This window comes from Triticum aestivum, chromosome 4B, assembly GCF_018294505.1.
Source record: "Triticum aestivum cultivar Chinese Spring chromosome 4B, IWGSC CS RefSeq v2.1, whole genome shotgun sequence".
Lineage (NCBI taxonomy): Eukaryota > Viridiplantae > Streptophyta > Magnoliopsida > Poales > Poaceae > Triticum > Triticum aestivum.
The window spans coordinates 492859590-492880569 of NC_057804.1; the positions used below are offsets into that span (position 1 = coordinate 492859590).

The following is a 20980-nucleotide window of genomic DNA, read 5'->3' on the forward strand; positions in this document are numbered from 1 at the left end:
GCTAAGCACTTCTCCCATTGCAAGAAAGATCAATCTAGTAGGCAAAACCAAACTGATAATTCGAAGAGACTTGCAAAGATAACCAATCATACATAAAAGAATTCAGAGGAGATTCAAATATTTCTCATAGATAAACTTAATCATAAACCCACAATTCATCGGATCTCGACAAACACACCGCAAGAAGAGTTACATCGAATAGATCTCCAGGAAGATCAAGGAGAACTTTGTACTGAGATTCAAAGAGAGAGAAGAAGCCATCTAGCTAATAACTATGGACCCGAAGGTCTGTGGTAAACTACTCACAACTCATCGGAGAGGCCTTGGCGTTGATGTAGAAGCCCTCCGTGATCGATCCCCCCTCCGGTGGAGCACCGGAAAAGGCTCCAAGATGGGATCTCACGGGTACAGAAGGTTGCGGCGGTGGAAATAGGGTTTTGTGGTGCTCCTGGATGTTTTTAGGGTATGCAAGTATATATAGGCAAAGGAAGTCGGTCAGGGGAGCCACGAGGGGCCCACAAGGGTGGGGGGCACGCCCACCCCCCTGGGGGGCGCCCTCCTGCCTCGTGGCCGCCTCGTTTACTTCTTGACGTCCACTCCAAGTCTCCTGGATTGCGTTTGTTCCAAAAATAACTCTCCCGAAGGTTTCATTCCGTTTGGACTCCGTTTGATATTCCTTTTCTGCAAAACACTGAAATAGGCAAAAAAACGGCAATTTGGGTTGGGCCTCCGGTTAATAGGTTAGTCCGAAAAATGATTTAAAAGTGTATAGTAAAGCCCATAAACATCCAAAACAGGTAATATAATAGCATGGAACAATCAAAAATTATAGATACGTTGGAGACGTATCAAGCATCCCCAAGCTTAATTCTTGCTCGTCCTCGAGTAGGTAAATGATAAAAACAAAAAAAATATGTGGAATGCTACCTAGCATAATTCTCAATGTAATTCTCTTTATTGTGGCATTAATGTTCAGATCCATAAGAGTAAAGACAAAAGTTTAATATTGACATGAAAACAATAATACTTCAATCATACTAACAAAGCAATCATGTCTTCTAAAAATAACAGGGCTAAAGAAAGCTATCCCTACAAAATCATATAGTCTGGCTATGCTCTATCTTCATCACACAAAATATTTAAATCATGCACAACCCCGATGACAAGCCAAGCAATTGTTTCATACTTTTGATGTTCTCAAACTTTTTCAATTTTCACGCAATACATGAGCGTGAGCCATGGACATAGCACTATATGTGGAATAGAATGGTGGTTGTGGAGAAGACAAAAAAGGAGAAGATAGTCTCACATCAACTAGGCGTATCAACGGGCTATGGAGATGCCCATTAATAGATATCAATGTGAGTGAGTAGGGATTGCCATACAACGGATGCACTAGAGCTATAAGTGTATGAAATCTCAACAAAAGGAACTAAGTGGGTGATACGTCTCCAACGTATCTATAATTTTTGATTGTTCCATGCTATTTTATTATCAGTTTTGAATGATTATGGGTTTTATTATACACTTTTATATTACTTTTGGGACTAACCTAATAACCAGAGGCCCAGCCCATATTGCTGTTTTATTGCCTGTTTCAGTATTTCAAAGAAAAGGAATATCAAACTAAGTCCAAACGGAATGAAACCTTCGGCATCGTGATTTTTTGGAAGAATATCATCCTGGAGGCTTGGAGATCAAGTCAGAAGACCCTCGAGGAGCCTAGGAGATAGGGGGCGCCCCCCCCCCCCCCTACAGGGCACAACCCCCTGTCTCGTGGACCCCTCGAGCACCTCCCGACCGACTTCTTTCGCCTATATAGTCCCACGTACCCTAAAGACATCCACGGAGAAGATAGATCGGGAGTTCCCCCGCCGCAAGCCTCTATAGCCACCAAAAACCTCTCGGGAGCCCTTCCCGGCACCCTGCCGGAGGGGGGATCCTTCACTGGTGGCCATCTTCATCATCTCGGCGCTCTCCATGACGAGGAGGTAGTAGTTCATCCTCGGGGCTGAGGGTATGTACCAGTAGCTATGTGTTTGATCTCTCTCTCTCGTGTTCTCTCTCTTGTTCCCTCTATGGCACGATCTTGATGTATCCCGAGCTTTGCTATTGTAGTTGGATCTTATAATGTTTCTCCCCCTCTACTCTCTTGTGATGAATTGAGTTTCCCCTTTGAAGTTATCTTATCGGATTGAGTCTTTTATGAGAACACTTGATGTATGTCTTGCCGTGCTTATCTGTGGTGACAATGGGATATCATGTGCCTCTTGATGTATGTTTTGGTGACCAACTTGCGGGTTCCGCCCATGAACCTATGCATAGGGGTTGGCACACGTTCTTGACTCTCCGGTAGAAACTTTGGGGCACTCTTTGAAGTACTTTGTGTTGGTTGGATGAATCTGAGATTGTGTGATGCATATCGTATAATCATGCCCACGGATACTTGAGGTGACAATGGAGTATCTAGGTGACATTAGGGTTTTGGTTGATTTGTGTCTTAAGGTCTTATTCTAGTACGAACTCTTTAATAGATTGATCCGAAAGAATAACTTTGAGGTGGTTTCGTACCCTGCCATAATCTCTACATTTATTCTCCGCTATTAGTGGCTTTGGAGTGACTCTTTGTTGCATGTTGAGGGCTTGTTATATCATCTATCTATGTTATTATTGTTGAGAGAACTTGCACTAGTGAAAGTATGAACCCTAGGCCTTGTTTCCTAGCATTGCAATACCGTTTATGCTCACTTTTATCGCTCGTTACCTTGCTGTTTTTATTATTTCAGATTACAAAAACCTTTGTCTACTATCTATTTTGCACTTGTATCACCATCTCTTCGCCGAACTAGTGCACCTATACAATTTATCATTGTATTGGGTGTGTTGGGGACACAAGAGACTTTTTGTTATTTGGTTGCAGGGTTGCTTGAGAGAGACCATCGTCATCCTACGCCTCCTACGGATTGATAAACCTTAGGTCATCCACTTGAGGGAAATTTGCTACTGTCCTACAAACCTGTGCACTTGCAGGCCCAACAAAGTCTACAAGAAGAAGGTTGTGTAGCAGACATCAAGCTCTTTTCTGGCGCCGTTGCTGGGGAGGTTGGCGCTTGAAGGTATATCTTTAGATCTTGCAATCGAATCTTTTTGTTTCTTGTTTTATCACTAGTTTAGTTTATAAAATAAAACTACAAAAAAATGGAGTTAAGTTTGTCTCATAAGCTTCGTCTTTTTAATATCTTTCGTGAGAATGATGGAAGGGAAAATTGTGCTCAAGTGCTAGAATAATAATTACATAGAATGCTTGGCATGAAATATGTGAATGATGAGCATGATTGCAATGTTGTTAGTATGAATTCCTTGAATATCCAAGATGCTAATGATATGCAAAGCCACAAGCTTGGGGAAGCTATGTTTGATGATTATGATATTTTTTTGTCCCCCAAGTTTTGATGAGAATATTTATTATGATGAAAGCATGCCTCCTATTTATGATGATTATATTGGTGAAGTGGGTTTGGAAGAGTGTCAACTTTAGGAAGTAGTGATCCCACTATTTTGGAGGATGTTGAATCTTATTGTGATGAACATGAAAGTGGATTTGGAAGAGTGTCAACTTTATTTAGTGATGATTCCACTATTTCGGAAGAGGTTCCAATTGATTATGAGAACAAAGTTGCTATTTATGATGATTATTGTGATTACTTGTATGCTATTAAGAATAATGATCACCATGAAACTTGTCATCATGATTTTAGTTTTCAATGGATTATGCCTCACATGATAGTTATTTTGTTGAGTTTACTCCCACTATTCCGAATGAGAAGAATTTTGCTTATGTGGAGAGTAGTAAATTTTATATGCTTGTAGATCATGAAAAGAATGCTTTAGGTGTAGGTTATATTGTTGAATTCATTCATGATGCTACTGAAAACTATTATGAGAGAGGAACATATGCTTGTAGGAGTTGCAATAATGTCAAGTTTCCTCTCTATGTGTTGAAAATCTTGAAGTTATGCTTGTTTTGCCATCCTATGCTAGTTGATTATTCTTCCAATAAGTTGTTTGCTCACGAAATCCCTATGCATAGGAAGTGGGTTAGACTTAAATGTGCTAGTCATATTCTTCATGATGCTCTCTTTATGTTTCAATTCTTATCTTTTATGTGAGCATCATTGTCATCATCATGCCTAGCTAGAAAGGCATTAAAGAAAAGCGCTTGTTGGGAGACAACCCAATATTTATCCTTACTGTTTTTGTGTGTCCACATGATTATACTACTGTATTAATCATGTTTTATAGCTTTTGTTTCAATAAAGTGCCAAGTAGGACCTTTGGGAAGACTTGGGTGAAGTTTATATGATCTTGCTTAAAAAACAGAAACTTAATCGCTCACGAGAATGGCTTCCATTTTTTTACTGGAGAGTGGTTTTAGGTTGATTGTTTTTTCAGGTGATTAATAGACGAATTACTCAGGTACAGAAATTTATTTCATAATTTTTTGGGTTCCAGAAGTATACGTTTGATACAGATTACTACAGACTGTTCTGTTTTTGACAGATTCTGTTTTCATTGTGTTGTTTGCTTATTTTGATGCATCTATGGCTAGTATTAAGTGGTATGAACCATAGAGAAGTTAGAATACAGTAGATATTACACCAATATGAATTTAGAATGAGTTCATTATAGTACCTAAGTGGTGGTTTTATTTTCTTATACTAACGGAGCTTACGAGTTTTGTGTTGAGTTTTGTGTGGTTGAAGTTTTCAAGTTTTGGGTAAAAGATTCGATGGACTATGGAATAAGGAGTGGAAAGAGCCTAAGCTTGGGGATGCCCAAGGCACCCCAAGGTAATATTCAAGGACAACCAAGAGCCTAAGCTTGGGGATGCCCCGGATGGCATCCCCTCTTTCGTCTTCGTTCATCGGTAACTTTACTTGGAGCTATATTTTTATTCGCCGCATGATATATGTTTTGCTTGGAGCGTCATTTTACTTTATTAGTGTTTGCTTGATGTTAGTTATAATAATGTTTTGCATCTTTATTTTCAATAAAAATGTCAAGGATAGCCTTTGCCATGCTTGTTTTGCAAGTATACATGTTGCTGTTTGAAAACAGAAAGTTTACCGCTGTAGCAAAAATTCCCTAGAAAAGTAAGAGAATGGTATAACATTGAATATTTTTGTATATTAAGCTATGATAAATTTATTACAGTGGGAATTTTAGTTCATAATTTTTGGAGTCAGGGAAGTATTGATACTCTTGCATTCTTTACAGACTTTACTGTTTTGGCAGATTGCTGTTATGTTTGCATTGTTTGCATATGTTTGCTTGTTTAATGATTCTATTTGAGGATAGGAGTATTAAATATGCAGAGACATTTAGTATTCAATGTTGAATAGTAATTTTAGTGATTAGTTACAGTAGAAAATGATAAGGTTTTGCATTGGTTTATACTAACCTATCTCACGAGTTCTTGTTGAGTTTGTTGTGAATGAAGCTTCTGATAAAAAGAGAAACCATGATATGAGAGGAATTAAGGAGACATAAAAGTTCAAGCTTGGGGATGCCCAAGGCACCCCAAGATAATATTCCAAGAAGTCTCAAGCATCTAATCTTGGGGATGCCCCATTAGGCATCCCACCTTTCTTCTTCAACAACTATCGGTTAGTATCGGCTGAGCCTAAGTTTTTGCTTCTTCACATGAGTTGTGCTATCCTTGCATTGTCATTTTATTTTGCTTTGCTTGATGTTTGAATAAGATACCAAGATCTGAATTCTTAAATGGGAGAGAGTCTTCACATAGTTGCACAATTATTTGACTACTCATTGAACTTCACTTATATCTTTCGGAGTAGTTTGTCGTTTGCTCTAGTGCTTCACTTATATCTTTTAGAGCACAGCGGTGGTTATATTTTGAAGAAATTGCTAGTCTCTCATGCTTCACTTATATTATTTTGAGAGTCTTAAACAACATGGTAATTTGAATGAAAACTATCATAGGAAGTGAACTGGATGCTATGATCAATTTGTTGCTTGATAATTGTTTTGAGATATAAAGGTAGTAATGTTAGGGTCATGGTAGTGGATAATTATGAAATTGAGAAATACTTTTGTTAAAGTTGGCAAGTCCTGTAGCATGCACGTATGGTAAAAGTTGTGTGACAAGTTTGTTGCATGAGGTGCTCTTTTGATTGTCTTCCTTATGAGTGGCAGTCGGGGACGAGCGATGGTCTTTTCCTACCAATCTATCCCTCTTGGGGCATGCGTAGTAGTACTTTGCTTCGAGGGCTAAGTAGAATTTTGCAATAAGTATATGAGTTCTTTATGACTAATGTGAGTCCATGGATATACACACACTCATTCTTCCACTTTGCTAGCCTCTCTTATTACCGCGCAACTTTCGCCGGTATCATGAACCCATTATTTACCTTACTCAAAACAACCACCATACCTACCTATTATGGCATTTCCATAGCCATTCCGAGATATATTGCCATGCCACTTTCCACCGTTCTGTTTATTATGACACGTTTCATCATTGTCATATTGCTTTTTGCATGATCATGTAGTTGACATCGTATTTGTGGCAAGGACACCTTCATAATTTTCATACATGTCGCTCTTGATTCATTGCATATCCCGGTACACCGCCGGAGGCATTCATATAGAGCCATATCTTGTTCTAGCTTTGAGTTCTAATTCTTGAGTTGTAAATCAATAAAAGTGTGATGATCTTCATTATTAGAGCATTGTCCCAGTGAGGAAAGAATGATGAAGACTATGATTCCCCCACAAGTCGGGATGAGACTTCGAACTTTATAAAAATAAAAGAGGCCAAAGAAGCCCACCAAAAAGAAAAAAAGAAGAGAAAGAAAAAAAAGAAAAAAAAGAGAAAGAGAAAAAATAAAAAGAGAGAAAAAGAGAGAAGGGACAATTGCTACTATCTCTTTTTCCACACTTGTGCTTCAAAAATAGCACCATGATCTTCATGATAGAGAGTCTCATAGGTTGTCACTTTCATATACTAGTGGAAATTTTTCATTATAGAACTTGACTTGTATATTCCAATGATGGGCTTCCTCAAAGTGCCCTAGGTCTTCGTGAGCAAGCAAGTTGGATGCACACCCACTTAGTTTCTTTTGTTGAGCTTTCATATATTTATAGCTCTAGTGCTGTCAGGCCCAATATGTGACCCTATCCAAAAGGAACTCGAAGGTCCCACCAAGGATAGACCCGCATATTGAAACGATTTTGCAAGGTGGATATCATTACATCAACATTACATAATAGGTAGGGATACATACATAAGGCATACCGTGCCACACGAATACAACATCATCTTACATAAGAGCACCATCCGACTATGGATGAAACACAAACAGAAACTCAAACGACATCCACCCTGCTAGCCCAGGCTGCCGACCTGGAACCTATCCCCTGATCAAAGAAGAAGCAGAAGAAGAACTCCAAAACAAGCAAACATCGCTCTCGCGTCATGATCATCGCACAACCTGTACCTGCAACTATTGTTGTAGTAATCTGTGAGCCACGAGGACTCAGCAATCCCATTACCATGGGTATCAAGACTAGCAAAGCTTAAAGGGGAAGGAAGGGGTAAAGTGGTGAGGTTGCAGCAGCGACTAAGCATATATGGTGGCTAACATACGCAAATAAGAGCGAGAAGAGAGCAAGTGGAATGGTCATGAAACTAGCAATGATCAAGAAGTGATCCTGAACTCCTACTTACGTCAAACATAACCCAAAACCGTGTTCACTTCCCGGACTCCGCCGAAAAGAGACCATCACGGCTACACACGCGGTTGATGCGTTTTAATTCGGATCTGGTGACAAGTTTTCTACAACCGGACATTAACAAATTCCCATCTGCCCATAACCGCGGGCACGGCTTTCAAAAGTTTAAACCCTGCAGGGGTGTCCCAACTTAGCCCATGATAAGCTCTCGCGATCAATGAAGGGTATACCTTCTCCCAGGAAGACCCGATCAGACTCAGAATCCCGGTTTACAAGACATTTCGACAATGGTAAAACAAGACCAGCAAAGCCGCCCGATGCGCCGACAATCCCGATAGGAGCTGCACATATCTCGTTCTCAGGGCAACACCGGATAGGTCAGCCTACGAGTAAAACCAACCCTCGAGTTGCCCTGAGGTGGCCCCGTAGTCTTCCCGGTTCGGACCAACACTTAGACAAGCACTGGCCTAGTGAAAGTATGTTCTCCGCTATTAGTGGCTTTGGAGTGACTCTTTGTTTCATGTTGAGGGCTTGTTATATGATCTATCTATGTTATTATTGTTGAGAGAACTTGCACTAGTGAAAGTATGAACCGTAGGCCTTGTTTCCTAGCATTGCAATACTGTTTACGCTCACTTTTATCGCTCGTTACCTTGCTGTTTTTATTATTTCAGATTACAAAAACCTTTATCTACTATCTATTTTGCACTTGTATCACTATTTCTTCGCCGAACTAGTGCATCTATACAATTTACCATTGTATTGGGTGTGTTGGGGACACAAGAGAGTTTTTCTTATTTGGTTGCAGGGTTGCTTGAGAGAGACCATCTTCATCCTACGCCTCCTACGGATTGATAAACCTTAGGGCATCCACTTGAGGGAAATTTGCTACTGTCCTACAAACCTGTGCACTTGCAGGCCCAACAACGTCTACAAGAAGAAGGTTGTGTAGTAGACATCAGTGGGTGTGCATCCAACTCGCTTGCTCACGAAGACCTAGAGCAACTGGAGGAAGCCCATCATTGGAATATACAAGCCAAGTTCTATAATGTACAATTCCCACTAGTATATGAAAGTGACAATATAGGAGACTCTCTATCATGAAGATCATGGTGCTACTTTTAAGCACAAGTGTGGTAAAAGGATAGTAACATTGTCCCTTCTCTCTTTTTCTCTCATTTTTTGGGTGGGCTTCTTTGGCCTCTCTTTTTTATTTGGGCTTATTTGGCCTCTTTTATTTTTCATAAAGTCCGAAGTCTCATCCCGACTTGTGGGGGAATCACAGTCTCCATCATCCTTTCCTCACATGGGACAATGCTCTAATAATGAATATCATCACATTTTTATTTACTTACAACTCAATATTACAACTCAATACTTAGAAAAAAAATATGACTCTATGTGGATGCCTCCGACGGTGTACCGGGATATGCAATGAATCAAGAGCGATGTATGAAAGAATTATAAAGGTGTCTTTGCGACAAATATGATGTCAACTACATAATCATGCAAAAGCAATATGACAATGATGGAGCGTGTCATAATAAATGGAACGGTGGAAAGTTGCATGGCAATATATCTCGGAATGGCTATGGAAATTCCATAATAGGTAGGTATGGTGGCTGTTTTGAGGAAGGTATATGGTGGGTGTATGATACCGGCGAAAGTTGGGTGGTATAAGAGATGCTAGCAATGGTGGAAGGGTGAGAGTGCGTATAATCCATGGACTCAACATTAGTCATAAAGAACTCATATACTTATTGCAAAAATCTATTAGTCATCGAAACAAAGTGCTACGTGCATGATCCTAGAGGGATAGATTGTTAGGAAAAGACCATCGCTCGTCCCCGACCACCACTCATAAGGAAGACAATCAAAAAATAAATCATGCTCCGATTTCATCACATAACGGTTCACCATACGTGCATGCTATGGGAATCACAAACTTTAACACAAGTATTCTTCAAATTCACAACTACAACACTAGCATGACTCTAATATCACCATCCTCATATCTCCAAACAATCATAAGGAATCAAACTTCTCATAGTATTCAATGCACTTTATATGAAAGTTTTTATTATACCCATCTTGAATGCCCATCATATTAGGACCAATTTTATAACCAAAGCAAATACCATGCTGTTCTAAAAGACTCTCAAAATAATATAAGTGAAGCATGAGAGATCAATAATTTCTACAAAATAAAACCACCACCGTGCTCTAAAAAGATATAAGTGAAGCACTAGAGCAAAATTATCTAGCTCAAAAGATATAAGTGAAGCACATAGAGTATTCTAATAAATTCCGATTCATGTGTGTCTCTACCAAAAAGTGTGTACAGCAAGGATGATTGTGGTAAACTAAAAAGCAAAGACTCATATCATACAAGACGCTTCAAGCAAAACACATTCATATGGTGAATAAAAATATAGCTCCAAGTAAAGTTACCGATAGACGAAGACGAAAGAGGGGATGCCTTCCAGGGCATCCCCAAGCTTAGGCTTTTGGTTGTCCTTGAATTTACCTTGGGGTTCCTTGGGCATCCCCAATATTAGGCTCTTGCCCCTCCTTATACCATAATCCATCAAATCTTTACCCAAAACTTGAAAACTTCACAACACAAAACTCAACAGAAAATCTCATAAGCTCTGTTAGTGCAAGAAAGCAAACCACCACTTTAAGGTACTGTAATGAACTCATTCTTTATTTATATTGGTGTTAAACCTACTGTATTCCAACTTCTCCATGGTTCATACCCCCCGATACTAGCCATAGATTCATCAAAATAAGCAAACAACACACGACAAACAGAATCTATCAAAAACAGAACAGTCTGTAGTAATCTGTAACTTCCAAATACTTCCGGAACTCTAAAAATCCTAAAACAATAGGAAGTCCTAGGAAATTTATCTATTAATCTAATGCAAAAAGAAACAACTTAAAATCATGTTTCGGTGATTTATTAAAATTATTCTCGTGCGCGTAAAAGTTTCTGTTTTTTAGCAAGATCAAATTAACTATCACCCAAGATGATCCTATAGGTTCTACTTGGCAAAAACACTAATTAAAACATAAAACCACATCTAAACAGAAGCTAGATGAATTATTTATTACTAAACAGGAACAAAAAGCAAGGAACAAAAAGAAAATTGGGTTGTCTCCCAACAAGCGCTATCGTTTAATGCCCCTAGCTAGGCATAAAAGCGAGAATAGATCTAAGTATTGCCATAATGGTAAGGTAAATCACGAAAACTCATCCCATATTCCCTACATTCAGCAGCAAGTTTTCTTTGTGGCAAGAAAAAGTAATCAAAAGGGCTAAATTTAATGGGACAGAAGTCCCCAAGATCAAGCTCAGGAGGTATGGGTTCCTCCTTTGGCCCTTCATATTGTACAACCAAATCATCATTATAAGCATTCTTTTGGCAAAAAGTTATGAGCCTTTTCTCAAGAGAAAATCCTAACCCATTGTTTTGAATAGCAAAATCATTATTAAGTTCAGAAATTTATCAACTAGAACATCAGTAGGAACCTTTTTCCTAAGGTTTTCATTAAAAGCAACATGATCTAAAGATTGTAAACGCATTATGTCCTCTTGATTAAAGAGGATCGCCTCTATGGGAGGACGACCAGCGTCCACCCTATAGTGCGCAAAAATTTCTTTGGCTTCTTTTGTTATAAATCTGAACTCATGTGCCAAAAAGATAGTAGCTGCACGCTTGACATAAGAATGCTCAATATTGGAAAATTCTAGGAAAATCCTTTGTATGCAAGGATGCATATGCATAAACTGTCTTTCAAGTTAAACTATAAGCAAAGATATAGCATTCGCAAGACTATTAGTTCTATGAAGAATAGATCCACCCATAGAAGGTAAAGCACTGGCACACTTAAAGAAATCTTGAATAACCCCTTTTCCAATAATATTACCACTACCGATTCGAAACTTTTTAGTATGTAAGATAGTGGGTTCTCCAGCGGGATCATCAAAAGCATCAAAGTTTCCCATGTTATTACTATTGTCCTTATCAACAATAACCTCCCCAGTTTCAGACATAGTGGCAGCAAGTAACACAAGAAGCAAGCGAAAAGGAGGCGGACTGGAAAGAGAGGGCAAATAAAACGGCAAGGGTAAAGTGGGGGAGAGAAAAATGAGAGGCAAATGGCAAATAATGTAATATGGAGGATAAAGTTTGTGATGGGTACTTGGTATGTCTTGACTTGTGCGAAGACCTCCCCGACAATGGCGCCAGAAATCCTTCTTGCTACCTCTTGAGCACTGCATTGGTTTCCCCTTGAAGAGGAAAGGGTGGTGCAGCAAAGTAGCGTAAGCATTTCCCTCAGTTTTTGAGAACCAAGGTATCAATCCAGTAGGAGGCTACACGCAAGTCCCTCGTACCTACAAAAACAAATAAGAACCTCGCAACCAACGCGATAAAGGGGTTGTGAATCCCTTCACGGCCACTTGCAAAAGTGAGATTTGATAGAGATAATAAGATAAGATAAATATTTTTGGTATTTTTATGATATAGATTGAAAAGTAAAGATTGCAAAATAAAGTAGATCGGAAACTTATATGATGGAAAATAGACCCGGGCCATAGGTTTCACTAGTGGCTTCTCTCAAGATAGCATAAGTATTACGGTGGGTGAACAAATTACTGTCGAGCAATTGATAGAAAAGTGCATAGTTATGAGAATATCTAGGCATGATCATGTATATAGGCATCACGTCCGCGACAAGTAGATCAAAACGATTCTGCATCTACTACTATTACTCCACACATCGACCGCTATCCAGCATCCATCTAGAGTATTAAGTTCATAAGAACAGAGTAACGCATTAGGCAAGATGACATGATGTAGAGGGATAAACTCAAGCAACATGATATGGACCCCATCTTTTTATCCCCGATGGCAACAATACAATACGTGCCTTGTTGCCCCTGCTGTCACTGGGAAAGGACACCGCAAGATTGAACCCAAAGCTAAGCACTTCTCCCATTGCAAGAAAGATCAATCTAGTAGGCCAAACCAAACTGATAATTCGAAGAGACTTGCAAAGATAACCAATCATACATAAAAGATTTCAGAGGAGATTCAAATATTTCTCATAGATAAACTTGATCATAAACCCACAATTCATCGGATCTCGACAAACACACCGCAAAAAGAGTTACATCAAATAGATCTCCAAGAAGATCAAGGAGAACTTTGTATTGAGATTCAAAGAGAGAGAAGAAGCCATCTATCTAATAACTATGGACCCGAAGGTCTATGGTAAACTACTCACAACTCATCGGAGAGGCCTTGGCGTTGATGTAGAAGCCCTCCATGATCGATTCCCCCTCCAGCAGAGCGCCAGAAAAGGCTCCAAGATGGGATCTCACGGGTACAGAAGGTTGCGACGGTGGAAATAGGGTTTCGTGGTGCTCCTGGATGTTTTTAGGGTATGCAAGTATATATAGGTGAAGGAAGTCGGTCAGGGGAGCCACGAGGGGCCCACAAGGGTGGGGGGCACGCGCCCTCCTGCCTCGCGGCTGCCTTGTTTACTTCTTGACGTCCACTCCAAGTCTCCTGGATTGCGTTTGTTCCAAAAATAACTCTCCGGAAGGTTTCATTCCGTTTGGACTCCGTTTGATATTCCTTTTCTGCGAAACACTGAAATAGGCAAAAAAACAGCAATTTGGGTTGGACCTCCGGTTAATAGGTTAGTCCCAAAAATGATATAAAAGTGTATAGTAAAGCCCATAAACATCCAAAACAGGTAATATAATAGCATGGAACAATAAAAAAATATAGATACGTTGGAGATGTATCAAGCGTCAAGCCAGTTGAAGGAAATGCACATGGGTCCTCTGATGATGATGCTCCTATGAATCAAAGCATAACTCGTCAAGCCGCTGCTGAAGCAAATGCTCCACAGAATGGAAATGGCAATCAAAATCAAAATGCCAATTAAAATGGCAATCACAAAGGAAATGATGATACAAATGCTGATGCTGATGAGAGTGATAATGTTCATCACAAAGAAAATGCTCTTCCTTGAGTGGAAAATCGAGTTGATCCTTCATTAATTCTCAACGAGATTGAGAATCCAGGTTATCGACCCACAACTCGTCCACGCACTCGTTTAGCTAACTACTGTGGCAGTTTATCCTTTGTCTCATTGAGAGAACGTACCAAGTATGAAGAAGCCATGAATGATCCAGATTGGATGAATGCTATGCAAGAGGAGTTGGTGCAATTCGAATTAAATGATGTGTGGGAATTGGTTGACAAACCGAATCCCAAGAAACACAATATCATCGGCACAAAATGGATTTCCCGCAATAAGCAAGATGAAAATGACATTGCGGTGAGAAACAAAGCACGACTCGTTGCTGAAGGGTACACACAGGTACAAGGTATTAATTTTCTTGAAACATATGCTCATGTTGCACGTCTTGAGGCAATTTGTATTCTTCTCGCTTATGCAAATTACAACAATATCTTGCTTTATCAAATGGATGTGAAAATTGCTTTCCTCAATTGAGAAATTGATGAGGAAGTTTATGTTAGACAACCACCTGGCTTAGAACACCCCGAGTTTCCTAACAAAGTTTTCAGGTTGAAGAAAGCCTTATATGGGCTAAAGCAAACCCCTCGAGCTTGGTATGCCACCTTGAAGAAGTTTTTGCTTGACAAAGGGTTCAAGCCAGGATCAACCGATCCCACACTTTTCACTCGTGCCATTGATAATGATCTATTCGTATGTCAAATCTATGTGGATGATATTATCTTCGGCTGTACTAACAATGCTTGCAGCTTAGAGTTCGAGAAAATGATGTCCGATAAATATCAAATGTCTATGATGGGTCAGGGTGTGCATTCGGTTTTTTTGGTTTGATTCGGTTTGGTTTATACAGTTTTCGGTTTATACGGTTTTTATACTTTGGTTTATACGGTTTTATACATAGATACGGTTCGGTTTCGGTAATAACTATCTAATTTCGGTTTGGTTTCGGTAATAACCAAAATAACCAAAGTTGACGCGAATTTTTGAACAATGCATACTTTTTTATCACATGATTCAATCTGTGTATGCAGGTTAGTTTTTTTCTTTTGAGAACTGTGTATATAGATTAAATCATTAGATGGCAGACATGATTTGGTGTATTATGTACATACGACATGCACCAGATCGAGGCAATATATGACCGCTGAGGCCTTCACAAAGATGTATCTACGTACTAGCAAAATCCGAGGACAAGACAAGGAAAGAGCACCGCATGCACTAGCCTCCAGATTTTTTACGTGGAAAAAATATGGCATGAAACACCACAACGCTAGTTTGTAGCCTCCAGGCTCCTTTTTTTCTTTTGAGGATTAGCGTCCATACTGTCGTGGTTCTAAGTCTGACAGTGGAAAGGGGGTAGGTATGGATAGGCAAGATCTTAGCTATGGCGAAGATGTACACACAAGGTTTATGAGTTCAGGCCCTTCTCGGAGGAAGTAACAGCCCTACGTCTTGGTGCCCGGAGGCGGTCGATTGTTTTATGTGTGTTGTGTTACAGGGGGTGCGAACCCTTGTCCCAGAGGAGGGGGTGGCTTATATAGAGTGCGCCAGGACCCTAGCCAACCTCCATTACAAGGGGCTTAATGTACATAAAGTAAGGGCGTTACTGGTAACGGCGGTCTTAAATACTCTTAATGCTCATGAAGACTAAGGATTGAATGCCTGGCCGTTGCGTGCTCTTCCGACTCCTGGTCCTCGATATAGTCGACTGACTCCCCATATGGTCAAGTGATGGTGGGGGATGACGGTCGAGTGATTAGGTCATCGAGTGGATTCTTGGTCTCTTTATCTTCTGGGGTAGTGACCTTGGGTAGGACGTATAGGTCAGGCCTACGACCCTACCCCAGGTCTGTATCCTCGTTAGTAGCCCCCGAATGGATTAAGGTGCGAGTGCAAAGTAGGACAAAGTTGGACCTGTTCTGAGCTTTGTGCCTTCGCGAGTGTTTCCTGAACGCCCGTGTTGGTACTTCAGTGTTCATTCGGTCGCCTTGATCCATTCAGAGAACTGTCGATTAAACTGGTGACCTTATGCGTCGAGTGCTGTGTTGAAGCGCAGGATCTTGGGCGCAATTGTTTGTGGTGAATCCCGGATTTCACGGGATACGAAATTTCGGGGAAGTGCGCGGGCCGGAGAGCGCCAAAACGAGCGGTCCGGATAAGTAGCGATGCCTCGATCCCCACGCCACCTTTTTTGCCACATATGCTACACGCAACTGTAGCAGGATTTGATGGGATTGCTCGGCCCCACGCGTTAGTCACTTGGAAGTGACCCTTTATAAGGTAACGGGCCGGGGCGCTTGCACTGTGCACGCCGGCTTCTTCCTCTTTCTTCTCCGTTTCTCCGCCGCATCCACCGCCTCCGCTCCCGACACTGTTGCTCCCTCGCCATGGTCAAGGACAAGACGGCGGCGCTAGAGCATGCTAAGAAGGCGACGGGAGCGGCAAAGGGCAAGAAGCAGGGTCGTGGATCGTCATCGCGCGCGGGGCTACCGCCGGGCTGGATCCAAGGCGATTGGATCCGGTCTTCGGTCCGGCAGTAGGATCTGGCTGAACTGGAGGAGTCCGGACTGATTGCCAAGGGAGCGGCGAGGCTGCCAAAGGGGAAGACCGAACCGCAACCTCGACCGGGTGAGTGTGTCCTGCTTGCCACTCATGTCGACCGGGGTTTCTCGCTCCCCCCGCACCCTTTCTTTCGTGGGTTTTTGAACTTCTTTGGTGCACAGCTCCACCACTTTTCCCCCAACACCATCACGTACCTAGCCGCATTCATGTTGATGTGCGAGAACTTCTTAGGGTGTCGACCACACTGGGGTCTCTTCAAACACATCTTCACCATTCATTCCCAGTCGGTAAAAAGGGCGAAGTCGAGTGACTTGAAAACCCATGTTATCCAGATGTGCGGGGGTCTAGGTATACAAAAGAGGAATAGGAGCGCTTTCCCTGATGTGACCCTTCCTGAATCTGTTAGGGGTTGGCAGTCGTCCTAGTTCTATTGCCAGGACGTTGTGGCTCCAGGTCAGTCGACCGGTCTTCTTCCTTTTTCATTCAACTGTGTCCAGACTCCTGCTCCACTGAAAGTTACTGCTACTGAGACCATGGAGACGAGGATGTTGGTAGACCGAGTGGTCCAGCTCATCAATGATGGCGTTACTGGCTTGGACTTGCTGGAAGTGTTCCTCAGTCGGTGCATCCAGCCTCTCCAGGCCCGTGATCACCCGATGTGGTTGTATTCCGGACCGGATGACACTGCTCGGGTCCATCCAGAAGAAGTGTCGCTCGAAACCGTAGCCTTGTGGCTAAAGGGTATCACGGGCAACCAAGACAACCCCAGAGGATCCAGGCGAGTCGTCCCTTTCGGTGATGGCAACCCACCCGACAAGGTACATTCTCCGTTCCGACTGTTTTTGGCTCGCGTTCCGACTGTACTTGTTGTTGGCTGACTCTTGCTTCGGTCGATTTGCTTTGCAGGTATTCACTGAGATGCACTCAATGCCCAACAGCGAACAGGCTTTGGCGCAGGACCAGGAGGGGGAGGACAGCACGGAGGAGAGTGGCGAGTGGGAGTCCCCGGGAGAAGAGGAGGAGGAGGAGAGCGAGGAGTCGGACGAGGAGGAAGAGGTCGACTCGCCGCCGCGCTCTGAACATCGATCCAAACAGCAACATGAACCGTCTGGCGGGCGTGGAAAAAGTGTGGCTTCGAGTGCCACTACCCAGAAGCGCACTCGGACGTCGACTCCGAAGCCAACGGAGAAGGTGGCCAAGCAGCCTAAGGTTGCTCCTCCCAAGGCCCGGAAGACACTGCCACGGATCAAGATGGACGTCCATGTCGCTTCGAGGTGAGCATCTCGCTTGCGTTTTTGTAAGTCGACGGAAGACTTTCTTGTTCTGACTCACTAACTCATGTGTCTTTCCAGCCCCACCTCTGCTGCCACTAACATGGACATTGACAAGGCGCCAGGAGACGAAGAAGCCACCTCACGAGTCGGTAAGTCTGATCGGCCAAGCTTTGTTGAATCGTGTAGACTGTCAATAGATAGAGTTTCTGACATTTTCTCCTTTTCTGTAGTTCCGCAAGAAGTTGTTGTGCTCCCTGATGACGAAGAAGAAGTGCCTCTACAGGAGAGGAAGAGGAGGAGTGGGAGTGCTGGCAGGAGGAGGCTTGAGGTTCAGATTCCTCAGTCGACGCCGGCGCTCGAGGCGGCGGTCGAACGCTCCAGAGAGCCTGCTCTGACCAGCGTCACGTTCGCCAGCCCGCTGACGACTGATCGTCCGGCGGGCTCGACCGCACCGACTCCTGCTGCTCTAGTGCAGCTCCACGCCTCTGACCCAGCAACTACCTTGGTTGCTCTGCAACCATCACTTTTTGCTATGTATCAGACTCCGGATGACTCGCCGAGTGCCGCTAGGTAAGCTCTGCGCCAGGTGAACCTTGCCATGGAGTAGGTGAAGGTGGTGCACGAGGCCGGCCAAGTGGCTTACAATGCCAGTACTACCCTTCAGGCCAATGTTCAGGTCAGCAAGACTCCGACTGAACTTTCGAATGTTATATTGTATCTGATCACCCACTGGGGTGTTTCTTTGCTTAGAGCTTTGAAAATTTTCCATTGCACTCGACTTGAGTAGAATCTTAGTAGACTGTCCGAATTCACGCTGGGCAGACCCTGCTGAGTATTGATCTGAACTAGTGTGGGCACGCTAAGTGCACCCACTGGGTGTAGTCCCCGAGACCTCGGTAGACTGCTGGCAGTCGATTGAGGTCTTAGAATGTATCTCTTTTTTTGGCAACTCTCGCTAAGTATTGATCTGATCCAGTGGGGGCACGCTAAGTGCACCCACTGGGTGTAGTCCCCGAGACTAATGTTGAATATTTGATTCGGCAGTAGTCTTAGAGTAATTCTTCTCCTTCACTGTCGCTTATATGTGTCGACTGACATGTCTATCTTTCTGTCTGCATAGGTCTTGTGATCTTGGAGCTCGGCTCACCGAATTAAAGAAGAAGCATATCAGCGTTGAAATTGACCTCGAACTTGCAAAGATGAATCTGAAAACTGCTCAAGAAGAAACGGCCATCATGGGAGGTAATCACTCGGCCATTTTGTCTGCTTTGTAGCTTCACACTTCGCGTTGGTTTTTCTTTTAGTCTCTTTGAACTGAGTGATTTCACACAAACAGATGTGCGTAGTGAAAATCGCCAACTTCAGTCTCGTCTGAAAAGTGTTGTTTCTTTAGAGAGGATCAAGGAGGCTTTGGAGCAGAAGGATCTGGATCTGGCAGCTGCTCAGAAGGAAGCACGCGAGAAGACGAAGCTTGCGTACCAGAAGCTGGCTTCAGTCGGCAAGTTGGAGGACGAGAACGTGAAATTGAAGACGGCTGTCTCGGACGCCAATCGTGAAGTCGAACAACTGAGGAAGGACAAGGAGAACCTGACCGCTGAAGTTGATGGTCTCAAGACCAAGACGGGCAAGCTAGAGTCTCATTTGGAACAACTTGCGGCGAAGCTTGTCTTGAAGCTTGAAGGTATGACTGTTCAGTTAGATAACTGTCGTCGACTAAGATTTGCAATACTATCGACTCATTGTTTGTTGTGATGGAACAGAACTCTGTCAGGACTTTGAAGCTGAAACTGGACGGGTCGAGACAGGTCTCGACCCTATCAACTGTCCCATGAAAGATGAAGTTGCGATGAACTTGCTCCGACTGGAATCACGCTTGGACGATGCAGTCGACTATCTGGCTCGGCTGAAGGCCGCGATGGCCCGAGTGGACGCCGAACTCTGGCCTCAGGCAGAACTTCCTCAAAGTCTCGAGTCGTTGATGACTCGACTCAACCAAATCCCTGACCGAGTGCAAGAGTGGAAGAAGTCTTCTGCTTGTTGTGGCGCTGACGTCGCTTTGTCCCTGGTCCGCGTGCACTGCAAGGAGGCCAAAGAAGAGAAGCTGGCGGCCCTCAAGGTGGCGAATACTAAGAAGCACTCTTTCCAAGACTTCATGGACACCTTCCTTGAGGCAGCCACTCGCATTGCCGACGGCATCGATCTTGACAGCTTCTGCGGTCCAGCCAGTCCTTCTCTCGCCAAGTGATTAAAAAACATTATGCCTCACCTTTATTTGCCTCGGGATGTTGAGTGGATTTGTAACCGTTAAAACTCCTTCGGGCCTGATGCCCGAGCACTTTATTCTGTGGTTAAGAACCTTTGGATTTATCATCTCATATATTGCGTCTGTCCTTGAATGAAATTAGTTTTTTTCTCGAATTGTTGTCCGTTTGCTTGATGCAGCTTCTGGAAAAGAATGGCCAGTCGCCTGATTGGGCGATCCTCGAGAAGCATTGATCACCTCATTAGCAAGGCACTCGGCAATGGTCTTGACGTTCCAGTCGGCCGATTGTGTGATCCTTGAGTAGCATTGATCGGCTCATCAGCAAGGCACTCAGCAATGGTCTTGACGTTCTAGTCGGTCGATTGAGTGATCGTTGAGTAGCATTGATCAGCTCATCATCAAGGCACTCAGCAATGGTCCTGATGTTCCTATCAATCGATTGGGTGATCCTTGAGTAGCATTGATCAACTCATCAGAAGGCACCCCGCAATGGTCTTGACGTTCCTGTCAACCACCCGGTAAGGTTTTTCAAAACTTAGGCGAGCGTTGGGCTGCAGCTAAGCCCCCCGAGTGGGAGGATTGCTCCCCACTCGGTAGGATTTTTCAAACTTAGGCGAGTACGGGACTGCAGCTAAGCCCCCCGAGTGGGAGGATTGCTCTCCACTCGGTAGGATTTTTCAAACTTAGGCGAGTACAAGACTGCAGCTAAGCCTCCGAGCGAGAGGTTTGCTCACCACTCGGTAGGATTTTTCAAACTTAGGCGAGTACGAGACTGCAGCTAAGCCTCCGAGTGGGAGGTTTGCTCACCACTCGGTAGGATTTTTCAAACTTAGGTGAGTACGAGACTGCAGCTAAGCCTCCGAGTGGGAGGTTTGCTCACCACTCGGTAGGATTTTTCAAACTTAGGCAAGCACTGGGCTGCAGCTAAGCCCCCGAGTGAGAGGCAGACTCATCACTTGGTAGGATTTTTATCACTTAGGCGAGCACTGGGCTACAGCTAAGCCCCCGAGTGAGAGGCAGACTCATCACTCGGTAGGATTTTTATCAGTTAGGCAAGCACTGGGCT

At 43.1% G+C, this 20980-nt stretch overlaps 1 pseudogene across 1 annotated transcript in view; it reads left to right on the top strand.

The window, feature by feature from the left end:
• Nucleotides 1-17638: 17638 nt before the first annotated feature.
• The window catches only part of LOC123090176 (uncharacterized), a 42903-nt pseudogene continuing 39561 nt past the window's right edge, over nt 17639-20980 (top strand). The window contains exons 1-3 of the transcript XR_006442430.1: nt 17639-17651; nt 17730-17800; nt 17935-18221. The product of XR_006442430.1 is annotated as an uncharacterized protein (transcript). The remainder of the gene's footprint in view (nt 17652-17729; nt 17801-17934; nt 18222-20980) is intronic.